This window comes from Chiloscyllium plagiosum, chromosome 15 (assembly GCF_004010195.1).
Source record: "Chiloscyllium plagiosum isolate BGI_BamShark_2017 chromosome 15, ASM401019v2, whole genome shotgun sequence".
In the NCBI taxonomy this organism is placed as follows: Eukaryota; Metazoa; Chordata; class Chondrichthyes; order Orectolobiformes; family Hemiscylliidae; genus Chiloscyllium; species Chiloscyllium plagiosum.
Window position 1 is genome coordinate 49,738,436 of NC_057724.1, and position 16,847 is coordinate 49,755,282.

Below are 16,847 nucleotides of genomic sequence, written 5' to 3' on the forward strand. Positions count from 1 at the left end.
GGTTGGGTTGGTGGGGGGTGTGGATCTGACGAGGGAGTCACGGAGGGAGTGGTCTTTTTGGAACGCTGATAGGGGAGGGAAATATATCCCTGGTGGTGGGGTCCGTTTGGAGGTGGCGGAAATGACGACGGATGATACAATGTATATGGAGGTTGGTGGGGTGGTAGGTGAGGACCAGGTGGGTTCTGTCCAGGTGGCGATTGGAGGGGCGGCGCTCAAGGGCGGAGGAGCAGGAAGTGGAGGAGATGCGGTGGAGGGCATCGTCGACTATGTCTGGGGGGTAATTGCGGTCCTTGAAGAAGGAGGCCATCTGGTATTGGAACTGGTCCTCCTGGGAGCAGATGCATTGGAGACGAAGGAATTGGAAATATGGGATGGCGCTTTTACAGGGGACAGGGTGGGAGGAGGTGGCGTCAAGGTAGCTGTGGGAGTCGGTCGGTTTATAGTAAATGTGCCTGTTGATTCGGTCGCCCGAGATAGAAATGGAGGGGTCTAGGAAGGGGAGGGAGGAGCCTGAGACGGTCCAGGTAAATTTGAGGTCAGGGTGGAAGGTGTTGGTAAAGTGGATAAACTGTTCAACCTCCTCGTGCGAGCACGAGGCAGCGCCGATACAGATATCGATGCAGCGGAGGAAGAGGTGGGGGGTGGTGCCAGGGTAGCTGCGGAAGATGGACTGTTCCACGGCCTACCCCCAATCTGGCTCTCAGGGCGACATGCCTGTTTTTTTTTAATTTCTTTATTTTTATTAACCCCCACACTACCACCTAACTGCGGTAGTCCTTATTTTTTCCCCAGCACCCATGGTGTGTGTGTGCAGGTGTGAGACACAGTGAGAGACACAAGGTGTACGAATCTTTCAGCTATTACAAGGGGGCATAGCTTTAAATTAAGGGGGGGTAGGTATAGGACAGATGTTAGGGGTAGGTTCTTTACTCAGCGAGTCGTGAGTTCATGGAATGCCCTGCCAGTAGCAGTGGTGGACTCTCCCTCATTATGGGCATTTAAGCGGGCATTGGATAGGCATATGGAGGATAGTGGGCTAGTGTAGGTTAGGTGGACTTGGATCGGCGCAACATCGAGGGCCGAAGGGCCTGTACTGCGCTGTATTCTTCTATGTTCTATGTTCTAATTTCCACCACCAGGAAGAAAGAAAACACCCGAGTGGCTCGCGACCAGCAGTGCCCTTCACATCAAAGGGCAATGCTGTGTGATCAAACAATGAAGGGGAGGGCAGGGATTAAATCAAAATAGAGTTGGAGGGGGAAATAATGCACTCCACTCCCTGCGGCACCCACCTCTCCCTGAACAACTCCAGGGTGTTGGTGGAGACGGCGTACTCCTTACCCAAGGACACCCGGGCTCTAACGTAACCGCGGAAGAGGGGCAGGCAGTTGGCCCTAATGACCCCCTCCACGGCCCGCTGCCTGGACCTGTTGATGGCCAGTTTGGCCAGGCCCAGACGCACGAGGAGGTCTTCAGACCTGCCCTCCCTCCTCCGTACCGGGTGTCCGAAGATCAGAAGCGTGAGACTGAAGTGCAACCAAAAGCAGAAGATGAGGTTTTTAAGAAAATCAAAAAGGGAGTGCAAACACCCACACCAAAAATACAAGTGACTCCACAGCGCCACAGAACAAGCAGTTGGCCTGGAAATCTGTAAACCACAGAACAAGCAGTTGGGCTGGGAGTCTGTGAACCACCGCAATCTGCGGTTGCAGGGGACTGCTGCGTGCAGCGCCCTCCACCCCGTAACCCCGAGAGAAAGGGGGAGGACTCCCACGTAGAGAGCCCTCCACTAGGAATCCCCACTGCCCAGTGGCAACTGGGCACGCCAAGGCGTGTCTGGGCAGTGGAGGAGGGAGAAGAGGTAGATGGTGTGCAGCAGCAGTCGATACAGGGCCTGCCTGTTTACGTCCTTAAAGGGACAAAATTAAAAATTCTGGAGGCGGCTCAGGTTGTGGGGCACAGGCTCCCGCGGGAAGTACAGGACCTTGGGGCCAATGTGAAATTCCGTCCGGGCTGGGGTGAGCGCAGACGGGATCCCACCGCACACCTGAGCGTCCTCCAACTGGTGCACTACGTCAGGTCCGAGCACCGCCGTTTTAAGGCGTCAGATGGCGGTGGTACCAGACGTCTATCGCTGCCCTGCTCGCTATGTCCTGCGGCAGCGTCCAGCCCAGGCCCCCGGCACCCAGCACGTCCCTGACCCTGGTCACCCTCGCCGCCACGGCCCTCCCCTCCGACAGCCACTCGAACCCATGAGTACGGAGATGCGGATTCCTGAGCAACGGCTCCCTGACGACAGCCGCTACTCCAGCCGGAGGGTAGGCGCAATGTGATTCGACCATGTGATCCGGTCCTGGTAAAAGACAGGCAGCGTCTTGAGGGCGACCTCCAAACCGTCACGGTCGACGAACAGGAGCTGCGTGTCGTAGTTGAGGTTACGCATCAGGCGGAAAAAATACGTCGCCAGGGCGCTCCACTTAGGAGGAGGCTCGACATAAAAGGTATAGCTGCAAGGTCTGAAGGCGGAACGTTGCGACCTGGGTGCGGACGCACACCAGCGACTGACCGCCCTCCTCAATAGGGAGACTCAGACCCTGCGCAGCGACCCAGTGCATCTTTTTGTCCCAGAAGAAGTCGACCAATGTTCTCTGGATGTCAGAGACAAAGCCAGGAGGAGGGACCAAAGTGACCAATTGGTACCACAGCATGGCGGCCACCAGCTGGTTTATGACCAGCACTCAACTCCTGTAAGATAGCACTCGCAGCAGTCCTGTCCAGCGACCTCGGCGAGCTGAGACTTTGGCCTCCAGCTCCTGCCAGGATTCCTCAGCCGGGCTGAGGTAGACCCCAAGGTAGAGGAGATGGGTGGTACTCCAGCTGGACCCCCCCGTAATTCCTTCGGCAGGGAGTCCACCCACCACAGACCGACCAGTCGTCCGGAACATTTGGCCCAGTTGATCCTGGCAGAAGATGCTGCCGAGTACATGGCCTGGCACTCACGCATCCTCCCCAGGTCAGTGAAAGTGAGGAGCACGTCGTCGGCATAGGCCGAGAGGACCACCCAATGCCCGCGCTGCGCAGAACTAGCCCCGACAACCTCCTCCACAAGAGGCGCAGGAAAGGCTCCACGCACAGGGAATACAGCTGGCCGGACAGGGGGCAGCCTTGATGCACTCCTCTCCTGAAGCGAAGAGGCGCCGTCAGGGACCCGTTGACTTTAACCAGACACTCTACGGCGGCGTACAAAAGTCGGATCAGGGTGACGAACTGGCTGACCTCGTTACAAAAACTGCAAGCACCTCTAAGATCTCTGATTTTGTTCCAACACTTCTGATTTTGCCAAGCATTTGGCACGGTCCATTGCTGATTAGTTTGTAGCTTCAAATAAATTATTTTTTGTAATACTTTTGTCACAAAAGTATTTTGATATTGAAATGCATTCAAAAAAAAAACTTACCAATTTGGAGTTGAAAGCAACTATTGGATATATATAGCAAGGAAAACAACAGTGCAGAGAGCAACAGGTATAAACTTTTGATAGTAATGGTCTATCTTTAATTTCACAAGTGCTAAAAGGCATGGTTTGAATTTTGTGCCATTTTTTGTTGTTGTTTTAGATTTTTGGCGTTTGTAGCCTCATTGCAAACTAAACTACCCTAAATGATTCAAGATCGTTGGGTTGATGGCTTTGTTTCAATATGAGCAATGACCACTGTATGAGTACTGCTCTTTTAAGCAAAGTATGAGACTAAAATTGTGTCAGAGCCTCCAGTTATGAATTTGCATTAATCACCTGCAATATTGTTTCAGGTAATTGGTTTTAAGTTTTGACTTCCTGTAATCATGCGTATTTTTGTTTCATCAGTTGTGGCCATTACTGATACTGATGTGTGACATTGGGAGGATGTAACATTAATTCTGTCGGTTCCAACTGGTGAGTGCTACCAGCAATTTTCTTTACCCTTTTCTCAATGTGTTGAATTTGTATGTATGACCAGGGCAATTCGTGATGAAGGGTGATTGACAGTCTCTAAGAGATACATAACACCTTCCAAAGATAGAAGCTGAAAAGCAAGCACTGGTATGGAAGAGGAAGCTGTCTGAAGTAGACAGTTGATGAGACAAGAGAGTTTGTCCCTGAATTGTTCACACACACAAGTCCAACATACATCAGTTACTTGTCTTAGACTCAAGTTAAATGAGATTAGAATTAATTACAGTGCAGGGTGTGAATTGCAACCTCAACATAAAGTATAAACTGAAGTATAAGTATAAACTGAGCAGTTGCCTTTACCATCTTTTATAGGCAACTAGAATTTGACATCAATATGTTGTCAGCTAGTTCTAAGACTGTTTCTGAAATGTACCAGCTGTCAGCTTATTGGCAATAACTCAGGATAGATTTAATTCTTAGGCCAGCGACATGTTCCATCTTCTACACTTGCAGTACAAGATCAGGTTTATCAACATACCTGACTGGACAGCAGATTTATAGGTGTTAAATTAAACATCAATTATTCACACCTTCAGGATTTTGTAGCGAATGTTATCTAATTGCAGAATAACATTTAATGTTCGTTGCTATGATGCAAATTTGCGATTTTTATGTATGGGCTGATTGGTTACCTTGCGTACATTGCTTGTTGTGAAATGCTGAAGGGGTAAGTTGTTTGATAAGATCTGCCAATAGTTGTGATGGATAACCCACATATATATCTTCGTACCTGCATTGAAATTCATGCAGCATTATACTCATTTATTTGGGAGGCAGGATGTCTTTTATGCTTAATGATAGCATCCTGTTAGTAGCCAAAATCATACCTGTTGCTACTGTTATTGTAGCAATACAAAGCAGAAGGCTTCACCTGCTACTCAAACTTTTGAAATACCTCCCTCTTCCAGTATAATCTGGACTGGACACTTTACAAAATTATGATGGCTTCAGCCCATTTATGATCTTGTCTTATTGAGCAAGAAATGACTTGACAATCAATTAAGATTTTCAGTTATACTCACTTTGGCACACTTGCATATATACTGGAAGCTACATATATAACACACAGAACCCTGTTCTTTACTGACAGAATGAACATCTATGCCTGCTTCAACACACTTCTCAGTGTCAACCTGCCTGGTCTATAATTTAAAAAAAAACTTAGCTGTTAACTGTCAATCATTGTTAATTGGTATCTTTTCCATGGCAGCACCTCTACCAATCACATGTAAGCACATCAGCACTATTTTCTCACTCGGTAGGATTATTGTTGCCTCTTTGGTATAATTTTAAGTGAATTATCCTACAAGTACAAGATGAAGAGCTCAACAAAATGTCCTTTTCGAGCAATAAATCTAAAATTATTGGATATTTATATTCAGTTTTGCAGAAATTTCAATTTATGGTATTAGCATATGAAAACTTCAATTTTGTGACATCTTTGTATATTACTTTACCGGTAAATGGTTTAAAAATATCCATTAAAATAAATGTTAAATTGTGATGCTGATGTGCTTTAATTTCAAAGTAATTCTATTGACACATTTCAAATGATACTTTAAAGCTATTCACCGACTGGTGAATATCCAAGTTATTTTGATTTTCAAAGAGGAAAGATTTGCACTGTCTACAAATTGCATCTTCTACCATTGACAATACAGCTCGAAGACTTAGGAGCCTTTGTTTTCAAATAGAAAACATCCAGGTATATTGAGGGAAATAATTTACCTGTTTCAATTTTGAATGTCAAATAAGAAACAGAGGGGAAAAAAAATGACACAGGTAGACTTGTGTTTAAACAACACCCATTATCAATTAAGGAAATCCCAAAGCATTTTACAGGTTGTGAAGTACTTTGGAATGCTTTCACAACTGAAACAAATCAGCTGATCTGTGAGAAAATAAATCACACAAATCTGGTTTAGTGAGGGATAAATATTGGTTTGGTGACTGGGGAAACTCCCCTGCTTTCTTTTGAATTAGTGCCATGGATTCTGCTTGACATTCCATTTGAGAGACAACACCTCCAAAAGTACAGCATTCTATTAATATGGCACAGGAGTGTTGGCCATAATATGCAGAGGTGCCTCATTTAAGTTTCTCATTCTGTCTTTGACATTTTCTCTCTTTTTCACTTCCTTTGACTGTTGTCACTATTAATATTCAAATATTGTTTAACTGCTACTTTCCTTAACTATTGAGTGACTGTAAGACCTCATGGAAGGAGTGATGGAAGAAGAAGTGCCAAGTAGGTGAACCATCTTGGTCTGCTTCAGAGGTCCACAGCATCATAGATACCACTTTGCAGCTAACACACTGCGTACTGCAAAGACTGTGGATCCTGACAACATGCCAGCAATAGTGCTGATGGTTCTGCTCTGAACCTGCTCTACCCCTAGCCAAACTGGTCAAGTTCTGCTACAACACTGGCATCTACCTTATAATGTGGAAATATGCCTAAATATGTCCTGCAGATAAAAGGCATGACAAATCCAAATTGGATAATTCCTGCCCAATCAAATCAGTCTCCTCTCATCCATCAGTAAAATGATGAAAGGTGTCATTAGGAAGCAGCACCTGCTCAGTAAAAACCTGCTAATTGACATCAGGTTTGGATTCCACGAGGGTCACTCACCTCCTGAGCTCATTACATGTTCAAAGATGGACAAAATGGCTGAATTCCAGAGGTGAACTGAAAGTGGCCACCCTTGACATCAAGGCCACATTCAATGGGGTAGAGCATGAAGGAGGGCTCACAAAGCTGGAGTGATTGGGAATTGGGGCAAGACTCTCCACTGATTGGAGTCATGCCTGGCACAAAAGAAGATGAATGTACTTGTTGGAGGTCAGATATCTCAGCTTCAGGATATCTGAGCAGGTATTCCTCAGGGTGGTGTCCCAGGCCCAACCATCATCAGCTGCAACATCAATGATTTTCAATCCATCATGAGGTCAGATTGCACAATGTTCAACATCATTCACAACTCCTCAGATTCTGAAGCAGTTTGTGTTCAAATGCAGCAAGACATGGACAGTATCCAACTTTGGACTGAAATGTGATAAATAGCATTCATGGCACACAATTGCCAGACAATGAAAGTCTGGAACAAGAAGGAATAAAGCAATTGACCTTGACATTCAATTTCATTACCATCACTGATCCCCACTTTCAAAAGCCTGGAGGTTATTATTGACTAAAAATTGAACTGGACCAGCCATATAAATCAGTGGCTACTGGAGAAGGTCAAGGCTAGGAATCCTGTGCAAGTAACTCACCTCTTGACTCCCTAATGCCTGCCCACCATCCACAAAGAACAGGAAAATTGGCATTTCAGGTAGGAGTCCTTCATCAGGAATGAGGCTGGAAGCCTCTGGGGTGGAGAGATAAATGGGAGGGGGTGGGGCTGGGAAGAAGGTAGCTGGGAGTGCAATTGGTGGATGGAGGAAGGAGTAAAGGTGATAGGTCGGAGAGGAGGGTGGAGTGGATAGTTGGGAAGGAAGATTGACAGGTGGGACACCCCTCAACTATGACCTCACACCCCCATCACCAAACCATCATTCCCAGACCATATACAATCTCATCACCTCAGGGGACCACCCATTCATGCTTCCAACCTCATAGTTCAGGACCCTGCACCACCCAATTCTACCTCTTTCCCAAGATCCACAAGCCTAACTAACCCGGCCGACCCATTGTCTCAGCCTGCTTCTGGCTACCGAACTCATCTCCACCTACCTCGATATTGTCCTACTCCCCCCAGTCCAGGAACTCTTCACATACATTCAGGACACCACCCACCCCTCCACCTCCTCCAAGACTTCCATTTCCCTAGCCCCCAATGTCTCATCTTCGCCATGGACATCCAGTCCCTCTACACCTCCATCTGCCATGACCAGGGCCTCGAAACACTCCGTTTCTTCCTCTCCTAATGTCCCAAGCAGTACCCTTCCACTGACACTCTCATTCGTTTGGCTGAACTGGTCCTTACTCTCAACAATTTCTCTTTTGAATCTTCCCACTTCCACCAGACAAAAGGGGTAGCCATGGGCACCTGCATGGACCCCAGCTGTGCCTGTCTCTTTATCGGCTACGTAAAACAGTACATCTTCCAGAGTTAAACTGGCACCACTCCTCATCTTTTCCTCCATTTCATTGATGACTGCATCGGTGCCACTTAGTGCTCCCACAAGGAGGTTGAGCAGTTCATCAATTTCACCAACACATTCCACCCCGACCTTACATTCACATGGACCATCTCTGACACCTCCCTCCCCTCCTAGACCTCTCTGTCTCCATCAACGACAACCGACTCAACACTGATTTTTTTTATAAACCCACCACCTCTCACAGTTACCTGGATTAAACCTCCTCCTACCCTACCTCCTGCAAAAATGCTATCCCACATTCCCAATGCCTCCGCCTCCGTTGTATCTGCTCCCAGGAGGACCAGTTCCACCACAGAACATACCAGATAGCCTCCTTCTTTAAAGACCGTAATTTCCCCTTCCACGTGGTTGACGATGCCCTCCAACGCATCTCATCCATGTCCTGCACCTCCACCCTCAAACCCCATCCCTTCACCTGCATCAAGGACAGACCCCCCTGTTTTAAAAAATTCTCAAGGTCAGGTTCGTAGGAGAGTAGTCTGACACAGAACAAACGACCAAGAGGCGAGTCTGCTAGAATATGGGCATTTTATTCCCCGCAGCGTCGCCACAACCAACGGGTCTGGCTTATACTCACTCTACATGTTACCGGAACTGGGAGCCGTCAGTTCTCGTAGAGCGGTTGCCAACAACCCACGCTCGGCGGTTAAACGTAACCCCGGAGCAGACTCACCGAACTGGAGACTTTTCCAGCTGATATACTCTTTTCCAGATATAAACATTCATGTGAACAGCAGAGCAAGGCTAAAAAACACATTCCATTCTGGTTACATACAGATAAGAAGATTCACACGGGGAGGTGTGTAATAAGATTCACACGGGACTAAGCAACACCTCCATTCCGGTTAGATTCACACATGTATTGGGACATAATTTTTAACCGTTTCACCACACCCCCCCACCCCGGTCCTCAACCTCCAACCCACCAACCTCTGCATAAACTGCATCATTCGTCAACATTTCCGTCACCTACAAATGGACCCCACCACCAGGGATATATTTCCCTCCCCACACCTATTTGATTTCTGCAAAGACCGTTCCTTCTGTCTCTACCTGGTCAGGTCCATGGCCCCCAACTGCAGATGCTGGAGTTTAGAGTCAAGATTAGAGTAGTGCTGGAAAAGCACAGCAAGCCAGGCAGCGTCCGAGGAGCAGGAAAATCAATGTTTCGGGCAAAAGCCCTTCATCAGGAATGAAGGTGGGAGCCTCGACCTCATTCCTGAAAAAGGGCGCCTGCCCAAAACGTCAATTTCCCTGCTTTTCAGATGCTGCTTGACCTGCTGTGCTTTTCCAGCACCACTCTAATCTTGACTCTAACCTCCAGCATCTGTAGTACCCACTTTCACCTGCCATCCAGGATAAAGCAGCCTACTTGATTGGCAACTCATCCACAACTTCCACTCCCTCTACCACTGATGATTAGGAGCAGCAGCAAGTACCATCTGCAAGATTCACTACTCAAATTCACTAAAACTCCTTCCAAATCCATGACTACTACCAACTAGAAGGACAAGGACAGCAGATACATGGGAACACCACCGTGTACAAGTTCCCCTCCAAGTCACTTACCATCCTGATTTGGAAATATATTGCCATTCCTTCCGTGTCACTTGGTCAAAATCCAGGAATTCCCTCTGTTTCAGCATTGTCCATGTATTGACAGATATGGACTACAGGGATTCAAGAAGGCACCTCTGAACAGGTTGAATAGATAAATAAGATATATTTTTTAAAAAAAGTATATATAACAGGTTAGGTTCCAGAGAATTGATTGATCCTGATTAAAGGTACAATTTCATCTAAGACCAATTATGCTGGTCATAGACTAATCCTCATGAGTATCAGCAAGATTTACTCTGGCAACAAAACAGTTTCAGTGATAATCCTATCAGATTATGTTGCTTCCTCATTGATCCTTGGGTTTCTGATTTAAGTCTGAATTTATAATTGCTATTGAGGTAACAGAGTAAATGTTTTAACTCTACTGACTCTTCTTCAGAACTGTACTCAAAATGTAAACTCTTTTCTTTTCAAAGATGCTGTTCAAACCTGCTGAGTTTCTCCAGCAATTCCTGTGTTTGTTTGTTTCAGATTTCCAGGTGCACAGTTCTTTATTTTGTTTTGTTGCAATTGAGATGTTAGGAATCTGAATTGAGGACTTAATAAAAATCAAGTAATTAAATTATGCAAAAAGAAGCTGTCATTTTCTTTCAACTCCCTTTACTCAAAACAGTAGTGCCTGTTTTCTGCTGCATTAATGCCATACCCAGGGTTATAACTCAATTCGGTGGTTACTTTAAGTTGATTTTCATGCTGCAATGTAAACAAATAAACAATGCAAGGTGTTTCTGTATAGTTCCCATGTTTTCAAACATGCCCAAGATTTTTCAGAAATCATTTTATTTCAAGCTATGCAAAATATAAAGTGGGCATCATAGCTCAAAGAATGTGGAAATATTTTAACTTCTTTGCAGATAATCTCAAAAGGCAGATCTTCAGTCTTGTGTGTATGTGCCTCCATCTTATATTTGTGTGTGTGTGTGTGTGTTCATATAGTTCATGGGGAATGTGGAGGTCAGAAAATCAAAAATCTAACGAGGTGAATAGTGTCCAAGTAATCCATTTGACTTTGTGCTTTTAAACTGACAACGACTCTAACAAAAGAAGTGTTTTCACCATGATTTTCGAATGCAAAAAAATATTCTGAGTATTTGTGGAATTGATCTCCCTACAACCCACAACTGCATGCAATCAGCACCATAATGCATTTGGCAGCATAGCTGCACTCTAAATTTACATTCCTCTTAAGAGCTAGTTCATGAAATTTCAGATTTTCTGCATTAGAAAAGTCAGATTAATTTCCCCAAAACTGCCAGTGGCAATTGTGTAGCAACGACTTAGGTACAACACTTTCAACTTCATTATACCTTAGATTATATGATAAATTTTGGAATTGTTTCTCCCCCTTGTAGCAAGTCTCTTACAAATTGAAATGTACGTGTAGAAAAAAAAATTGCATCTCCAATTTAAATTTTCTTTTTCATTATAAATTATATCAAGGATTTTCTTAACCTTGGCCCATTTTATTCATGTTATTGTTCATGTTTCATGATGTTCTGAACCTGGAAAGTCAGGGAAGGTTTTGCTAGCACTTGAAGAGTCATTTGCAGGAGTTGAATGAGAAAGCCCTTGAACTAACACATGAAAAGAGTGAAATGTCAAGCTTATTTATGGTGAGAATAAAGACATATCACAGGCACATTATTTGCAATTACTGCAGGAAGCTGCTGTCTGGAAGAGTTCATGGTAATGGGTCAAAAAAAGCAAAGAATAGAATGGCAGGCTGATGCAACGAAATAAGTGAATAAAATTGCAGGATGTAATGGTTCCAAAAAACTTTGGAGTAGACTGGCAATTGTATGATGGGAAAAGGATAGAAAGTGAATGAAATAAATATGTAAAAGTAACTTGGGAATAATAAAGTGTTACAAATGTATGAGTGCTGTGTTTTTGGATGATATCACCTCAGGACAGAGTATAGATGAGAAATAGGGCAGACCCGAAGTTAGATCCTCAATAACTTGGAGGTAATTATACAAAAATGGAATGAACAACCATTTTATAAATAATTTTAACAGCCAAGCCAATTTTTAAAATAATTTTGAATTGAAGAATGATTTTTTTTTTGCCCAAACACTATTTAATCAATTAAGGGACAATAGGACTCATCAGAAGTTACATTTGAGGAAGTTTATTAAAGAAAAGATTTGCTGAACAAACTTTGTCTGTTACACCTGCAGCACATTGCATTTAAGTATGCAGAATTTCACCATACAAGATTTTTGACCCCAGGCTCAAATCCAGTTATGGAGATTGACAGGTGGTGTCCCCAGATTCTTCAAAATCTGATAAGCAATGAAACCTTGTATAACCATCTGACCATGCCAGCATCAGGCTTTTATTGATTCACCCTAGCTATTGCTAGGCAAATTTATTTGGCTTTTATTTATACCTACTCTCCAGAAAGCAGTTGGACTTAGAATTTTAGATTGGAATACAATATGAGCTGGTAATGAAACAGAAATCTGAACCTGCATCTTCTACTGTATGAATGTCTGTCACACGGACTTGCTGCTGTTACCCAGGGAAACTGGGGTGAGCCAATAGGCATGTGTTAGTAGCATGACCAAGATCTCAGAAGGTCACCCCTCAGCCTTTGATGCTTCAGGGAAAATAGCTGCAGCCAATTCATCCTTTCCCGAAAGCACAAACCCTCCAACCCTGGCAACAGCCTTGTAAATCTTTTCTGAGCCCTTGCAAGTTTAATAACTTTTTTCCTCTAGAAGGGAGACCTGAACTGAATGCAGTATTCCAAACATGGTCTCAACAATGTTCTGTACAGCTGCAACATGACATCCCAAATCCAAGAGTCAATGCGCAGACCAATAAAGGAAAGCAGACCAAACACCTTCTTCACTACCGTGTCTACATGCAACTCCACTTTCAAAGAACAATAAACTTATCCCAAGGTCTCTTTATTTGGCAAAGTTCCCCAGGAACTCAAACCTGGTGAAGTATCATTGTTATTTTCACTTTAATGCTCTATACTCAACTGACATGGTTGCAAGCATTTGCTTTTGGTAAATTTCAGCACATTCACATGATGTGATTCTCCTTACTACTTTCTCTCCCCAAGACCATTGACACAGGCAAACTCATTGACTTTTCTCACTGAACCCAAAGGAAAAAACATGGCTTTTTCCATTCATGTACTTTTAAGCATATCAGCTGGCAATTTTTTCTGAACTGATCCTGATTTTGGTCTCTCTTTCTCTGGAATGAAATTTACAATTTGTATGCACAAGAGCTAAACTACATTAACACTTCAGCAATTATCTCACCAAGTAGTTTATCAAGTCATGAAGGCTAAGTCACATGATTTTTTGAAAATTGTTTTTGATCCACTTTTTATTTATCCAGTTTCTGTCCCTTCATGAGTCAATTCATCTTCATAGAAATAAAATCGAAGAAAAAATGTCAACGTTAGAATTCAAGAATACAATCTTGTCGAGTTATGAGCAAATTGCTCTATGGTCAGATGTGTGGCAGAATTGGATGTCAAGTGGGGCCATGTCCATCTTGGCAAAAGTGAGGACTGCAGATGCTGGAAATCAGAGTTTAGATCAGAGTGGTGCTGGAAAAGCACAGCAGGTCAGGCAGCATCCGAGGAGCAGGAAAATCAACATTTCAGGCAAAAGCCTTCATCAGGATGAAGGACTTTTGCCTGAAATGTTGATTTTCCTGCTCCTCAGATGCTCCCTGATCTGCTGTGCTTTTCCAGCACCACTCTGATCTGAACCCCATGTCCATCTTGACATCAGGAGCAACATGAAACATCTGTTTCTCTGTTTCACGACTGGCATAGTGAATTTCTCACTCAAGAGTGGTGACTAGTTAATTGATCGTCATTATAGGTTGTTAAACATTTTGTTAACAGCCCAATTCATGTAATTAATATTCAGCTCCCTGTGTCACCAAACTGGCCAAAAAACCTCAACATTGGGCAAAAAGACAATGAAACTCACTCTGCTAATGTCACCCACCTCCTCACCAAGACTCATGCTCTACCATTATCACTCCTACCTGCACTATCCTCTCCACTCATCTGCACCCACCCCAATCCCCAACACCATTAACTCTGCATTACCTCTGTCTTGACTACTCACTCGTTCTGGACACTTGCACCAACATTAACAGCCATGCCACACATTGCAACTTCTCATAACATCTGCCCCTCTCTCTCATTGCATGATAAAAACAGCCCACAATAGGGCAGGAAGACTGACAATGGGTGGTGTCGCCATCCCAACCAATAGCACCTCCAGAGAGGCCATTTCTCCCATGTCTGCCATGTCCAGAGCAAATGGCAGCCAGCTCCAGACAGACTGTGCTTCTCCAGGTTCACAATGGGCTTTTAAAAATGGAACAGGAGCACAAGATACCAGTGTATACCAGGATATCTGCTGAGCAGTGAGGTTTTCTAGAAATGGCATGTGGTAAAATTGGGTTTAAATCAGAGACACTATGGGCATGGGAATTAATTAAGAAGTGAAGTTTCATAAGATAAAGTGAGAGAACTCATCAGCTCTCACGGTGACAAAATCTATGAAATAACCAACATATTTCAGGCTTAACCAAAAGTACCATGAGACTCAGCCCAAATTTGTAAATAGAGTCATAGAGATGTACAGCACGGAAACAGACCGTTCAGTCCAACTCATCCATGCCGACCTGATATCCCAACCCAATGTAGTCCCACCTGCCAGCACCTGGCCCATATCTCTCCAAACGCTTCCTATTTATGTACCCATCCAGATGCCTTTTAAATGCTGTAATTGTACCAGCCTCCACCACTTCCTCTGGCAGCTCATTCCATACATGTACCACCCTCTGCGTGAAAAAGTTGCACCTTAGGTCTCTTTTATATCTTACCGCTCTCACCCTAAACCTATGCCCTCTAGTTCTGGACTTCCCCACCTAAGGAAGAGACTTTGTCTAATTATAAGGTCACCCCTCAGCCTCCGATGCTCCAGGGAAAACAGCCCCAGCCTGTTCAACCTCTCCATTTAGCTCAAATCCACCAACCCTGGCAACATCCTTGTAAATCTTTTCTGAACCCTTTCAAGTTTCACAACGTCCTTCTAATAGGAAGGAGACCAGAATTGCATACAATATTCCAAAAGTGGCCTAACCAATGTCCTGTACAGCCGCAACATGACCTCCCAACTCCTGCACTCAATACTCTGACCAATAAAGGAAAGCATACCAAACCCCTTCTTCTCTATCCTATCTACCTGCGACTCTTCTTTCAAAGACTCTTGTTCAGCAGCACTCCCTAGGACCTTACTATTAAGTGTATTAGTCCACTAAGATTTGCTTTCCTAAAATTCAAATTGCCCTCACAATTATCTAAATTAAACTCCACCTGCCACTCCTCAGCCCATTGGCCTAATTGATCAAGATTCTGTTGTAATCTGAGGTAACCTTCTTCGCTGTTCACTACACCTCCAATTTTGGTGTCATCTGCAAACTTACTAACTGTACCTTTTATGCTCGCATCCAAATAATTTAAATAAATGCTGAAAAGTAGTGGACCCAGCATCGATCCTTGTGGCACTCTACTGGTCACAGATCTCCAGTCTGAAAAACAACCCTCTACCACCACCCTCTCTCTTCTACTTTTGAGACAGTTCTATTTCCAAATGGTTAGTTCTCCCTGTATTCCATGAGATCTCACCTTGCTAACCATGGGGAACCTTGTCGAATTCAAACAAAATATTCTAATCTTGGTCACAGCTGTGATAACTTTTACCTGCATCTGCTGGAGGTTCGGGATCTTAAGAGCTCACTTTTGCTGGGCTTGTCCTCCATGGATGCAGGTATAATGTGCCCAGTGATAGGAGATGTGGATAAGCCACCAATCGTGTCCTGATGGAAAGCTCCTGGTGCAACTGGCATGCGTTTCTTCATCCAGATCTGCAATTGCAGCTTCCTACCTCCCTGAAATTAATACAGACTGCATGGGAGATTTCGGTGACTCAACCCCTGACTCCTCACTTAACTTCTGCTATGTAATGCTAAATGTCTAGAAAGATACAGTACAAGTCAGAGAGCACATGTGTCAATTGTATGGCATGAGCCTCGAAGGTGGTAATCAATCTATCAGTGGAGTAAATCATCCACATATGCCTGAATGTGGCAGAACTCATGGCATGCACAAATATCTCCATAGTCCACACAAAGTTGCACATAACCCCTGGCATCTCTATCATATTATCCCGTAACCTTTGTCACATTTCCAGTAGATCTCTTATGGTCCCAAACAAAGCCTGTAATCAATGTGAGTCTCAATAGGGACTTGTTTCCCAGCTGTCCTCAAACTGTCAGTCTCCAGTAGCTGCCCAAATATCTCTCTGCTGAATTCACAGGAATGTGACTTTGAATCAAAATATAACCTTTCCACAAACTGGGTTGGGTGTACCTGCACGTAGAGGTTGTGGAAACAGTAATGGGACATTCTTTCTGTCACTGGTGTCAGTGTCATGAATGAAGAACTCTTTGGTGTCCTTGAGTAGTTGAGGCTTATGCCTCGATTGTGAGAATCTGTAACAAAGTAAAATACATTGGTCTTCCCCAGAGTCCACGGGCACTGTGCAATTCCTGAGTTGTGACTGAACAACCACACACCAACACCAAATTCGGTCATTCTCACTCTGCAGACTTGCCAATCAAGGATCACCATCTAATATAGCTTGGCTACACTATTCTCTGGTGATCTAGACACCTTATTCTGTATCATGAATGAGGATCTTGAGATCAGACAGCCTTCAGTTATAGGTCTGCTGATCTTAGAGTAGAAAGTGGAGATGTTGTGATTTAACACGCTGACTCCTTTGTCTGCATCCAGCCTCACCACACATAATGGCTCATCAATGTATTAAATTGTGCTCACTCAAACCAAACTGTCTCACATTTTGTCCTCAACTTTCTGATGTTGGTTACATTTTCATCCACTTGGCCATGCTGCATATCTGCACAAATGCATGCAGTCTCATGCCCACACAGAAACAATGCACCGTGCAACTTATCTAGATGGAATAAAGGAGGTCATTGAACATTTTCC

At 44.2% G+C, this 16,847-nt stretch overlaps 1 protein-coding gene across 4 annotated transcripts in view; it reads left to right on the forward strand.

Annotated features, from left to right (window-relative positions):
* tenm1 (teneurin transmembrane protein 1) overlaps positions 1–16,847 on the forward strand; it is a 2,412,691-nt gene that overhangs the window by 969,803 nt on the left and 1,426,041 nt on the right. For all 4 annotated transcript variants that reach the window (XM_043704862.1, XM_043704861.1, XM_043704865.1 and 1 more), the window contains one exon: positions 3,869–3,937. The gene's annotated coding sequence lies outside the window, so the exon portion shown is untranslated. The remainder of the gene's footprint in view (positions 1–3,868; positions 3,938–16,847) is intronic.